Below are 12,138 nucleotides of genomic sequence, written 5' to 3' on the forward strand. Positions count from 1 at the left end.
TTTTAATGGGCTAGAAAAACTTGAATATTGGTCTCTACCAATGGTGCAGAGCACCAGAGTGAAACGTTTTTAATGTGATGTAGAAAACATACTTGCAAAGAAGGAACATGATGAATTTTCTGTAGAAATGGAATCTCAACTCATATTGCAGATATGCTTAATAAGGGGTAAGAACTTACGAGAGAGCAAAGACAAAGGCCGTTTTATAATAGTATGTAAAAGAGACGCACAGATGGGAATTAATATGAAAATAAACGATGAAAACAAGAAGGGGGAGTTAGAGGACGCATATCATCTGCTTGAAATGTGAAACGCCCTGGTCAAATTATGTAAGGAACAAAGAATAGGCAAAGTCAGTTGGTCTCTGCTGTCTTGAGTGTTCTTTGTTGCGTTACGTCATGCATGCAGGCAGCAGAAGATACACAGATCTGTTAGTTTGAGGCTTTGGACACCAGACTACAGACTAACAGAAATTGTCGCTAAACAGCTGAGCTAGCCCTTGCGGTAAAATCTAAACTGATTGTCTCAGTCCTCACAAGGCAGAGCAGCCTCTGGGACCTGCAGACCTTGCAGGTATCAGTTGCCGCATAAGAGTATGTCCATAGACCCTCAAACCTAATGAATCAACGTCCCTTACAGCACAGACAGCCACCTAACCGCAGCAGATGCACAGGCCTGGTCCACCGTGAGCGGTGATGCAATCATATTGAGTCGTATTCCGAGGGGCGAGCGATGAAACGCATTGTTGCTGAGTGAAAATGTAGTGCAATAAGTGTTTCTGTTATATTGTGGGTTATAGCCATTGTATTGCACTTAGTGGGTGTTTCAAAAGATTGCTGGTGAGTGAACGATGTGTGTGTGTGGTAAGCTTTGCCATAGGTGAGTGCTAATGTGGGTAAGGGGTGTTTCTAGTAACTAAGGGATCTGAATGTCTTCGTCACATCGGAGGGTGTATGTGGATATGTTGTGCGGCAGGTGGGTGAGGTATGCTTTTTTGTAAGAGGGATTGATACTGAAGGTGAATTGTGAGTGGCTGAGTGTGAATAGTGAGCTGATGGTATTGATGTGTATCATGAGTATATCCTAGTTTTATCCAGTATTGGGATATCTTTCATAGATTCACATGCCTGAATCATTCCCTGTTGTCGAAGTGGGAGTCCCACGGTACATATGACAAAGTAGTAGATAGTAAATAGTAAATTCCATAGGCTATCATGGTGGCAACCATTATTCAATAGCCTATTAGCTTCCTTTCATAAAAAGGACCAAAGTTAAAACAGCAGCCAGCACCCTATAGAAGCTTCCCAAGAAAGGCTGAATCCCTCAGATTTTCACCGCACGGTGTGTGTAAGGGAGTCTCCCTGAGCTCTGCTTAGTTCTTCAGCTTTTTCAGATAAGTTTATTCCTCAAACCTTTAAGAAGAATGTCTGATAAAAAAGGATTATTTAGACCTTGTAAATCCTGCGGAAAGAAAAGAGTGCATGTGGATGATGCCCACAAAGATTGAATTTATTGTCTCTATCCCAACCATGAGACAAGACAATGTAAAATTTGCCGCACTTTCTCAACCAAAACCTTGAGAGATGGAGAAGGAAGACTGTTATTGTGGCTGAAAAAAGATGCAGAGTGCTTCATCGGCTGTTGATAGCGATATGTCCTCCAAGTCTCAAAAGAGGCCCTGCTCGCCTGAGGTTCAGCCTGAAGAGAGAAAGAAACATTCAAAAGTCTCTCATCTGACCAAGGAATCTCTTAAGCAGGAGAAACAGCCCAAGGTCTCCTCAGAGATTGGTTCCCCTCAGTCTTCAGGAACATCAGAAAGAAAACCAGAGTCGTCAAGCCATTCTAGAGGTAAAGTCAGCCAAAAATCTTCATCAGCGTTAAGTTCACCATCGACGCCTATTACTTCTTGAACGACGATGACAGTGACTCTATCGGCATCGAGACTGTCGACGGCGTTAACTTCATCTACGGCGAGTGTCAAAGGTCCCATACTGTCGATGTTGCCTGCATCGTCGACGACCTCCACTGTCGACGAGAGCACCACTGATGAAGAGCTCATCGTCGACGAGACCGTTGACGAAAACCTCGTAGTCGGCAAAGACCTCGACGACGACACCATCGTCGACGACACCATCGTCAACGACGACTCCATCGTCGACGATCCCTCCATCGTCGACGACAGCTGTTTCGATGACGGCAATCCTACCGACTATGACAGTCCCACCATCTACAGCTCTACTACTGTCGGCGATGTCTTGGTCGATGAGAAAAATTTCACCGTCGACAACAGCACCGTCGACAACAAAAAATCCAATTTTGTATGCAGGTCCTTAAACTCCGTTTCTGCAATCTGCTCAGATGAGATTTAGGACACTAAATATTTCACCGTTATCCCCCAGCCATCTTTTAGATGTGAAGGATTCCGATGAGGATGAAGGCCAATGTGGAACAGCACATAGCCCTTCTGAGCTCAACATCAAATATCAAGAAGAGGACGATGACTATGAGGATGAGGAACAATATTATCAGCACTATCCGGCCCCTCATGCCCAGTATCAACAATACAAATACTTCGAGCAGCCTAGACAACAGCCTGCTCAATTTCCTCCAACACTAATACTGGACTTACAAAAAATGTTGGCGGATTATGAAAGGCTTTTTCCTCCTCAAGAGGACAATGTCACATTGCCCCCGCCTCCGCCGGTAGCTCCTCAAACATCGCACCACCACCTCTGGGCACACCTAGGTTAACACCACGTCCCATAATTCCTCTGCCTCCCAGGGAGGATCCTACCACCTCTGAGGAAGAGCCTGAGGAAGGAGAAATCCATGATCCCCCTCTACCCACCAACAAATGGGATGATTACATAGCACCAACACCGTCTCCCCCACCTCATCGTCCTTCAGACTTGCCTCCAGAGAATATTGGAGATTTCCACAATATTATGGACAGAGCCACTAACAGATTCCACTTTCCAACAATTGTACAATAGTCGGACTGTTTTCTGTACGATTTTAAAGAGCAAAGACAGGTCAATACCTATAATTGATCACATTTGGTAAGAGGGGGTCAAGGTAATGACACCAGCTTCGGTGGTTCCTGTGCCACCGAGACTTGATAAAAAATCTAGGGCTCCAGAGGACTCTCCTGCGTGTCTCATGGGTCATCCCAAGCCTGACTCTGTGATCTTGCAGGTAGCCCAGAGACGATAAAAAAATCTGTCTACTCCCATCACATCTCCACCGGATAAAGATGGTCAACGTCTTGACTCCATTGGAAAAAGATTTTCCTCAATGGCAGCATTCTCAGTCAGGGCTTCTATTGCTTTGGCCATATTAGGCAGATACAATGGGCAAATGTGGTCTGATATGGGGACAATGAAAGACCTCATCCCTGAAGAAAACAAAAAAGAGTTCATTAAGATCCTTGCTGAAGGAGAAAAAGCAGTGTCAGAAATAATAGACATTGCAATGGACATTGCCACTGCCAGCTTCCGTCAGCTAGTGGGTGCGGCCATCCTAAGGCACCAGGGATGGCTAAGAGCAACACGTTTCTGCCCAGTAGTGCAGTCTAAATTTCTGAAAAGGCCTACCATGGCGATAGCCTATTTGGCAGCCCCAACTAGTCTTCCTTAGGCCACTCCTCTGCTTCTATAGAGGCCATGTCTCCCAACTTGGAGTCAACCTTGATTGAAAGGGAACGCCTTCTCTCTGTGGCTAATGCACAGTTTGCATTGCGTAGAAATATTATTGTGCATGACTTCAGGCGAGACAGGGTTACCAGAAGATTTAGCCTCTTCCGCCAGGTCGAAGGACCTTAGTCAAGGGCCCTAATAAATCCAGCAGTTTGTCCTGGCAGATCCTCCAGGACCTATTAATGCCCTTCTTAGAGTCATAAATGTATTTTAACAAAAACATGTCCATTCTGGAATCGAGATCTGGCGTGAGAGCCACCTTGCCTGCCAGGTAGGAAAATGGACATTTGGCCCGGAGATGGGCTTGCACCTCCGTCTTGAGGGGTTTGCGGATGCGCCTGCCATATACATATTTGGCTACTTTGATGGAAGAGGATCACTCCCCTGACCTGGGATGCATGAGATCGTCCGGATCCAGCACATCCAATTGACCTTCAGCGTCATTTTGTGAGGGGGCGGGAGTAACACGAGGGTATGCACGCCATGGTCTCAAGGGGCCCGCCTCATCATTAGAATCCCCATGGGAGTCATCATCCTCCCCAGTCGGGAAGGAGCAAGTTAAAGAGAGGATATCTGATGTGGGTCCCAGTAGCGCCCCTGGGTCTTCATCAAGGCATTTAGTGGGGTACTTTTCTAGCTACTCAAATGAGCTCAGATCAGCCCCTCCGTCATCATTGCGTTTTGGCGGGCATTGGGCTCCCTGGTTAGGCTCTATGATGTCACTCCTGGGACGGGTGAATCTATAGATAAATTAAGAGGAACTGGGTGTGAGTAAACAAGCTAAATCAATCGCCTTTCTAGTAGCGCTATTGCTAAGGCACGATCGCTAAGGCTCCCGCCTGATGTATTGCAGTGTCTACTACTTCACAAAAATCATCATCAAGTAGTTGTACTCTTCAATGTATTCAGCCTCCATCGTTTGAGCAATGTGTAATTGCCTGTATATGCAAAGCACCTCTTGGGGCTGTAACTGTGGTACTGGACAACGCCAGTGGATATGGGCGTGCTAAATTCTGTGCAGTGGGACTTGCCCTGGGGCCCCAAAACACCCTGCAAGGTTTATAAGGGTTAATCTGTTGTCACCTAGGCCTGTGCCTGGTCCCTTAGCAGCAGCAATGAGAGGGCCATCAAGTGTGCAGATACAGACCTGTTTGAACATGGGCATAGTGCCGCTTTCACCAATGTAAAATACAGGCTTCGCAGGACGCTATGATTCCAGGTGTCCCTGGGATTAAACAAGCACACGCTCCGCTGGATTGACCACACATCGGAAGGCTTCTGAGAATGAGAATGTCACCCACGGAGCAGCGAGAGGTGTGTAACGTATCCAACTCATGTGTGTGCCCTCTGGTGGGCCGATTAGTGCACAACACTTGCTCGTTCCCCGAGCCTTGAATATCAAGAGGAAGGTAAGATTCCTGATGATGCTTTTAAAGATGTAAGTTTGGAATGGGACAATTATGTGGCACCATTAGCCACTCCAGCTACTCCGCCTGCCACAAATCCACCATCAGATGAAGATTCCGTGCTCTACTTAAGAGGGTGTCTAAGAGATTTAATCTACCTTTATGCATGAAACCATCCATATACTTCTTATATGATTTCAAGAAACTGGCTTGCAATTTGTTAAAGGCCATCCTGATCATTGCTTTCATTTGGGTAGAGGGTTTGAAGATAATGAAGAACACAAAAACTGAGGTGGCTACTGTCCCTTGCCTGATCAAAAAATATAAAATTCTGACAACTCTCTCACTTTCTCATAGGCCACCCTAGACTGGATTCTAAGGTGATGCACGCAGTGAGGAGGAGATCAAGGAATCCTTCTACACTTTGTTCTGCTCCACCTCATAATGAAGGCAGAAGACTGGACAATGTTGGCAAGCATTTCCCTGCAATGGCTGCTGCCACATTGAGAGCATCTAATTTATTGGCAATCTGGGAAGATACGACAGACAAATGTGATCTAATTTGAGTTATTTTCTTGAATTCCTCCCTGAAGACGAAATAAATTAGGCCAAGACAATTCTTCAAGAGGCAAAGTGAACATCTTCTAAGATCAATGTAAGAAATTGGGTTATTGGTTGTGGGGTGAAAACCTTACTCCAGCAACAACGACAATCCTTGTCAAGGTGAAGCACAAAAGCCACTAAATTAACCTATGCTTATCCTCTACTTCCCAGACTATTGAAAAACATCAAGTGAGACCAGTCATCCTAGTGGCTCCAGACATGGCAAGGAGAGTGTTGTTTCCCGAACTTCGGGAGGCTTGCCTGTCGCAACAGTAGGGCCATGTCTGTACCCTAGCCTGCACAGCCTACACCTCCATTTGTGGAGATTAATTAACAACAGTTGACAGCCTTTGACCTTCTTTCCAAAGTAGTTGGTGTCACCCTGGTAGGTTTGTACTATAACTATATTTGCTAAATGATGAGAGAGGTTTGTTTCGTGGTTTCTCCTCTGACGTTCAGCCTTTTTAGGCAAAATTATGTGACATTCTATTGTTTTGTCTCTCTGTAGCCAGGCAATGCCTTAATGTGGCAGCAGTTAAGGGTTGTTATTTAGCCTTTCTACGCTGGTCAGATCACTGATCACTTTTTAAGTTATCTGTTGTGTTTAGTTTATTAAAGGGGCTGATCCACATGTTCCCGCCAACACCTTTTGTAGTGCTCCAGTTGGTTATGTTGTGTTATATATACTTCTATAGCGCTCTACTCACCCGGGGGCATCTCGGCGCTTAACTAGAAATATTCCTGAGACTAGAAAAGAGGCAAGAAAGATTAGAATAGGAACGCTTTTAGCTGTTTCCGGAATGTGCTATAGATAGCAATTTTGCGAAGGGGATCTGGTAACTCATTCCAGTATCTTGGTGCTAAATACGAGAAAGATTTTCCTCCAGAGCGACACAGCCTTATACGCGGTTCTTGTAAGAGACCCCGTGCCCCGGACCTAAGGTTTCTATTAGGTACGTGTTTAGTCAGTCTCTTTTGGAGGTATTTGGGACCTCTTCCATCAAGTGTTGTATAAGTGAGACAACAGATCTTAAAGAACGATCTCTTTCTCACTGATAGCCAGTGGAGTTCTCGCAATAAGGGCGCCGATGCAGAGCCCACTGGGCGGTTCAGTACCATCCTAGCTGCAGTATTTTGAATCACCTGCAGTTTGCTCATCAGAGTCTCTCCTACCCCTGCCAACAAGGCGTTGCCATAGTCCAGGCGGCTGATGGCCATAGCCTGGACCAAGGTTTTGCGATGGGTAGTAGGCATAAAGGGGAGAATTTTGCGCAGCAGACGCAGGCTATAGTAGCATGAGCTGGTCGGCGCGGCAATGTGGCCTTTCAATATAGAGACTGATCTAGTTTTAGCCCTAAATTTTTAACGCATTGAGTAGGAACAGGGGCTACTCCAAATTGGGCAGGCCACCAGTCATCAGACCAGCTAGCTGTGGCTTTGCCCATCAGCATTAAATCTGCTTTTCTGGGATTCAGCCGGAGACAGTTCTGTGTCATCCAACTGGAGATCTTAAGCATTCCTCTGGTAAACCGTGCTTTCTCTGCTACTATGTCCGTGCCAACCGAGAACATAAGCTGAGTATCATCAGCATAAGAGATGATCTCAAAGCCCAATTGTTCCGCTATCCCATGCTAATGGGGCCATATAAATATTAAATAGGGTCGGGCTTAGGCAGGAGCCCTAAGGGACGCCTCTGTCTAAGCTGATTGAATCTGACAGATGTGGACCAAACATGATTGTTTGTGTTCTACCGGACATAAAGTTTCGCAACCATTTTAAAGCTGTTACTTGGATACCACAAGAGTCAAGTCTCTCTGCTAGCATTTCATGTGAGATGGTATCAAATGCTGCGGAGAGATCTAGTAATATCAATATTGCCGATCCCCCTTTATCTATTTGTAGCCTGAGCGAGTCCGTGACTGCTAAAATAGCAGTCTCGGTGCTAAAACCCTGTCGGAATCCCGATTGTGATGGATCTAGAATTTCATTTAGCTCCAGATATTGACTTAGTTGTTTATTGATCATGCTTTCCAGCATCTTGCCCAGTAAAGGTAAAAGGGAGATCGGGCAATAGTTGCCGAGTTCTCGTGGGTCTGCCGTTGGTTTCTTCAAGATAGGACGCACGAATGCTTCCTTCCATGTTCTTGAAATATTCCCAGATTGTATAGATAAGTTATACAGTTGGAGAATAGCTGGCGCACAACTGGTGGCTAAGAGAGCCATCATCTTGGGTGGACAGAGATCGGTTGTGAGCCCAATTTGGATGAGGCAAGTGCTTTAGAGACTTCCTCAAGGGTAATTGGGTCAAAACAGTCCAAAATGCATCCTGTCCGTTTTTCCAAATCCATGTGTCTGCTGGGGCTATCAGAAACTTGCGCAATTTTAGATGGAAAGTTAGCGTAGATTCTGATGATCTTATCTTGAAAGTAGCTTGCTAGCTGATTACAAAAATCTTGAGTTTCTATGGGGGATTGCCTGCAGGCGTGAGGAGATACAAATTCTTTTACTATGATGAAGAGGGCTTTAGGGGCATTAGCGGCACCTTCAATTTGGTTAATGATAAATTGGCGTCTTGCCAATTTTAAATTGAGATGATAGGTGGTCAGGAATTGTTTATACTGTGTTCTATCTTGTGTTGCTTTACTAACGCGCCAGACTCTCTCCAATCTTTTGCATTTGGGCTTTCCCGACCTAAGCTCGTTGGTGTACCAGGGGGTTGAAGGGCGGCTTTGCGACTGAACCATGTTTTTTTAGGAATCACTGCATCCAAGGCGGTGACGAACGCCTTGTTGAAGCCCTCCAGCGTTCGCTCATTTCCCATCTCCATTTTCCACATTTCTGATTGAAAAACCTCCTCAAAGGCTTCGACTGAAAGATTGTGCCAGAGCCTAAGCATAATTTGTTTCTTACCCGAGCTTAAGTTTGGAGTATTAGGGCAAGACAGTTTGATGACTAAACTGATCATAGCATGATCTGACCATGTGAGAGGCTCTTGGGGGGCTGCAGGTTAGATAATCGATGTTAGATAAGATCTAACATGTGCCCGGCGATAAGGGTTGAACCAGTTACTCTTTGGGTCAGGCCAAGCATATCAAGAGTGGACATGAGTTTGTTCACCTCCAGACTCGTTGAGTTTTCCCCGTAGAAGTTAAAATCCCCCAAATAGGAGGAACTTATTTGCAGCAAGGACGTGCATGGCAATTAATTCGGTCAAATTGTCCGCAAAATCGGTCTTTAAGTCCGGGGGGCGATATAATAAGGCTCCATTCCAGCTGTCTGTAGGAGAGGTTGTAATCTTGAAAATTCCTAGTTCCATACTATTATTTCTTAATGTGCTAATCCAATTTAGTGATTTTTAAATGCTATCGCTATCCCGCCACCTGTCTTTCCCTCCCTATCCAGATGCAAAAAGGTGACTTCTCGGGAATAGCCACTTCAATCAGTGGATAATTTGTAGAATTTAACCATGTTTCCGTAAAAAATCATGTCTGGAGTGTGCGATGAGATCATGTCCCAGATTTCAAAAGAGTGCTTTGCAAGTGATGTCACATTACATAATATGCACTTTAAACCACTGACAGTTTGCTCCATTAGGTTGTTCCTAATCTCAGGGCCAGCAAATATCTGGGCATCTTGAAATTGACAATAGCTACACGCCACTGGACCCTCCAGTATGCTAGGGAATTTCTGTTGACAACACAGGTGGTACTGGTGATTGTCTGGCTCCCTCCATCTGAGCTTCCGTAAGTCATTTCCAGAGTAGGAAATCCGAGAGGCAAGGGGAATATTTACCTCAATTCGGGCAGGGTTTGTGGCCTCTGGGCTCGGTCGGGCGCAGACGGGCTTGCCTGTGGCACACCTTCCGGCACGCCCGCTGCGCGCTCCCGCTGCGCAAGCGCACTGCCACGCTCATTTTATGTCCGCAGAAATGCTCCCACAACTAGCCCGCCACCCTTCTCTACCCGCAAGATGGCCGTTCGCTCCACCGGCCGCCTCTGGGGTAGTCAGGAGTCTTCACCGCCCAGCGCCTCGATCGGCTGTGTGAGGTGGGGGAGGGAAGTGTGGACCCGCCTGACAGTTGTGCAAAGTATTAAAAAAAGACGATTTTAAAAATAGAGCAACAGTGCAAGTTAGGCAATCCACAAGTTTAAAATACACTTATCCCGGCTTTCCGCCTCAGGAGATTCTTGTCCTGCGCGAGCGCACTGCCACGCTCATTTTATGTTAGCAGAAATGCTCCCACAACTAGCCCGACACCTATTTGATGTGCACTCCTTTTGAATTGATGCACAGGTTTTCTCTATGGATGCTACCCATAAAACTAGTGTTCCTTATCGCAATTATCTCTACTCTTTGAGTGAGTAAAGTCAGACCCTGTCCCTCCTGCTGCTATTCACATATTTCTTCGTAGACAAACTGTTGCTTTGGACATAAATGGCTTTGTCACTAAAGTTAGTCACACCTTTCCACACAGGGCAATCCATCACCTTGCTCTTTGTTTACACTCCACCTCATCCTTCCAAGGAAGAGGAGTGACTCTACTTCCTTGATTATTAAAGGACCCTCCGTTTTTACATCGATCAGACCAGATAATCTACTGGATGATCAACTTTTTGTGTGTTTCCCTGGACCCAAAAAGGAGAAATGAGTACAAAAGAAGACCATCAGCGAACAGAGATGGCACTGTAATAGTGGCCCCAATGCTACATCAGGGGCAGGACAGACCTGATGAGGAGCAGCATAACACCATCTACCGATGCGTAAAAGTTTTGCTTTGAAAAATCTTCCAGACCTGGTACCTGGGAACATTCGAAAAGGTGAGGAATCTGCAGTTAGAGTCTTTGCAAGAAAGTCCTTGCCAAATTTAAGTGTTTGTGTTCTCCTAAGACTTCAGACTACTGTCCTGGCATGAACTAATGAAAACCTTTGTTAGGGAGAAAGGACAATTATTAGTAAGTGCTGGTAAGAGCTAGGTGTGAATAAAATGAGGAACATGTTCCTAAAACAGAGTTAAAGGACATTTGTGGAAGTAAGGGGGGAATTTCATATTCAGATTGGGAAAAACATGAGATTAATTCACATTGCCAGAGAAGGCTCCTGTTTAAAAAATCCAGACATCAATGCAGGCATTTGGCCAAAGTGGGAAAAAAGATATCACATACATACATGGCCATTATGAGCTCCAGAGCAGGTGATATTTCAAAGTAAGAGGTGAATGGGAAGCAGTTATCAAGGGAAATTCTAGCTGAAGACTGGGTAAAATGTGTGTTTACTCCAGATTATGACCTATGAATAAGATATTTTCATACATACAATTTAAATTGTCCATAATACACACATTAATTTGTAGATTCATGTGCCTGAATCATTCTCTAAAGTCAATGTGAGGATAATGTAAGCATCTGAATCTGTGAAGCATACAAAATTAAAATTCAAGGAGTTCCCTTTTTTCTTCCGCCAGTCAGATTACCTCACCTGCTTGGCCTTGCATAGAGCACACTCATGATACCAGATCAATGCCACAGATATTGAGCATCAGATACTGATTTTCATCAAATGTGAGAATGTAAGATTATGAGAGAATACCAGTGTTGAGTGATACGAGTAAGAAGGTTGGCTATATGCCAAGAGTAGCTCATAGAATTAAAGAACGAAAATGTGTGGATTTGTAAACCTAACCTCATTGTAAATTTTGTGCTAAATAATATTGACCAGCAAGGCAACAGAAGGCTCATCATATGCGTGATATTGCAAGATGGCAGAATTGGTGCAGACTGAATTAACTGTAGTTGTAAAGCTGATTTATTAGGAAATGGTTAGCAGTTGCTATGCAAGAATACAAGATAATACTAGTTGCTTTTCTGTGCTCCCTCCCACTTGAGAAACCACTTTTAAGGAAAAAAAGATTCAGACAAACACTAGTGAGGAAATTATCAGAATTAGCATTAAGAGTGAAAAATAAAGTACTAATAAAGGGGTTTCTAGAGTGATTAATTAAGCACAACAATAGATTACAAATAGTTATTAAATGAGGCACACTAAAGACACCTTGGAAAATAGAAAGGCTGTTCCAAATGAATGTAAATATTATATAAATGTATATATGTATATATTTAGAATGTGTTTTGCTTAAACCCAACAATAAATACAATTGTTATGTTTTAAAATTAAATCAAGTGCCGTTAAAAAATATTCTGATCAGTCATCCAGGTTTGATACTATATCTATCTATATATATATATATATATATATATATATATATATATATATATATATATATATATATATATATATATATATATATATATATATATATATATACATATATATATATATATATATATATATATATATATATATATACACACATACATCACTGATGACATCATCCTTGTGATAGAGTGGCAGACCTCCTCTCCCCCTAATATAACCAT

The 12,138-nt window shown here is 43.9% G+C and overlaps 1 protein-coding gene across 1 annotated transcript in view; it reads left to right on the plus strand.

Annotated features, from left to right (window-relative positions):
- The window catches only part of LRRIQ1 (leucine rich repeats and IQ motif containing 1), a 1,142,626-nt gene that overhangs the window by 213,434 nt on the left and 917,054 nt on the right, over window positions 1–12,138 (plus strand). The gene's annotated exons all lie outside the window — the stretch shown is intronic.

The sequence above is a fragment of the Triturus cristatus genome, chromosome 4_1 (assembly GCF_964204655.1).
Source record: "Triturus cristatus chromosome 4_1, aTriCri1.1, whole genome shotgun sequence".
NCBI lineage: Eukaryota > Metazoa > Chordata > Amphibia > Caudata > Salamandridae > Triturus > Triturus cristatus.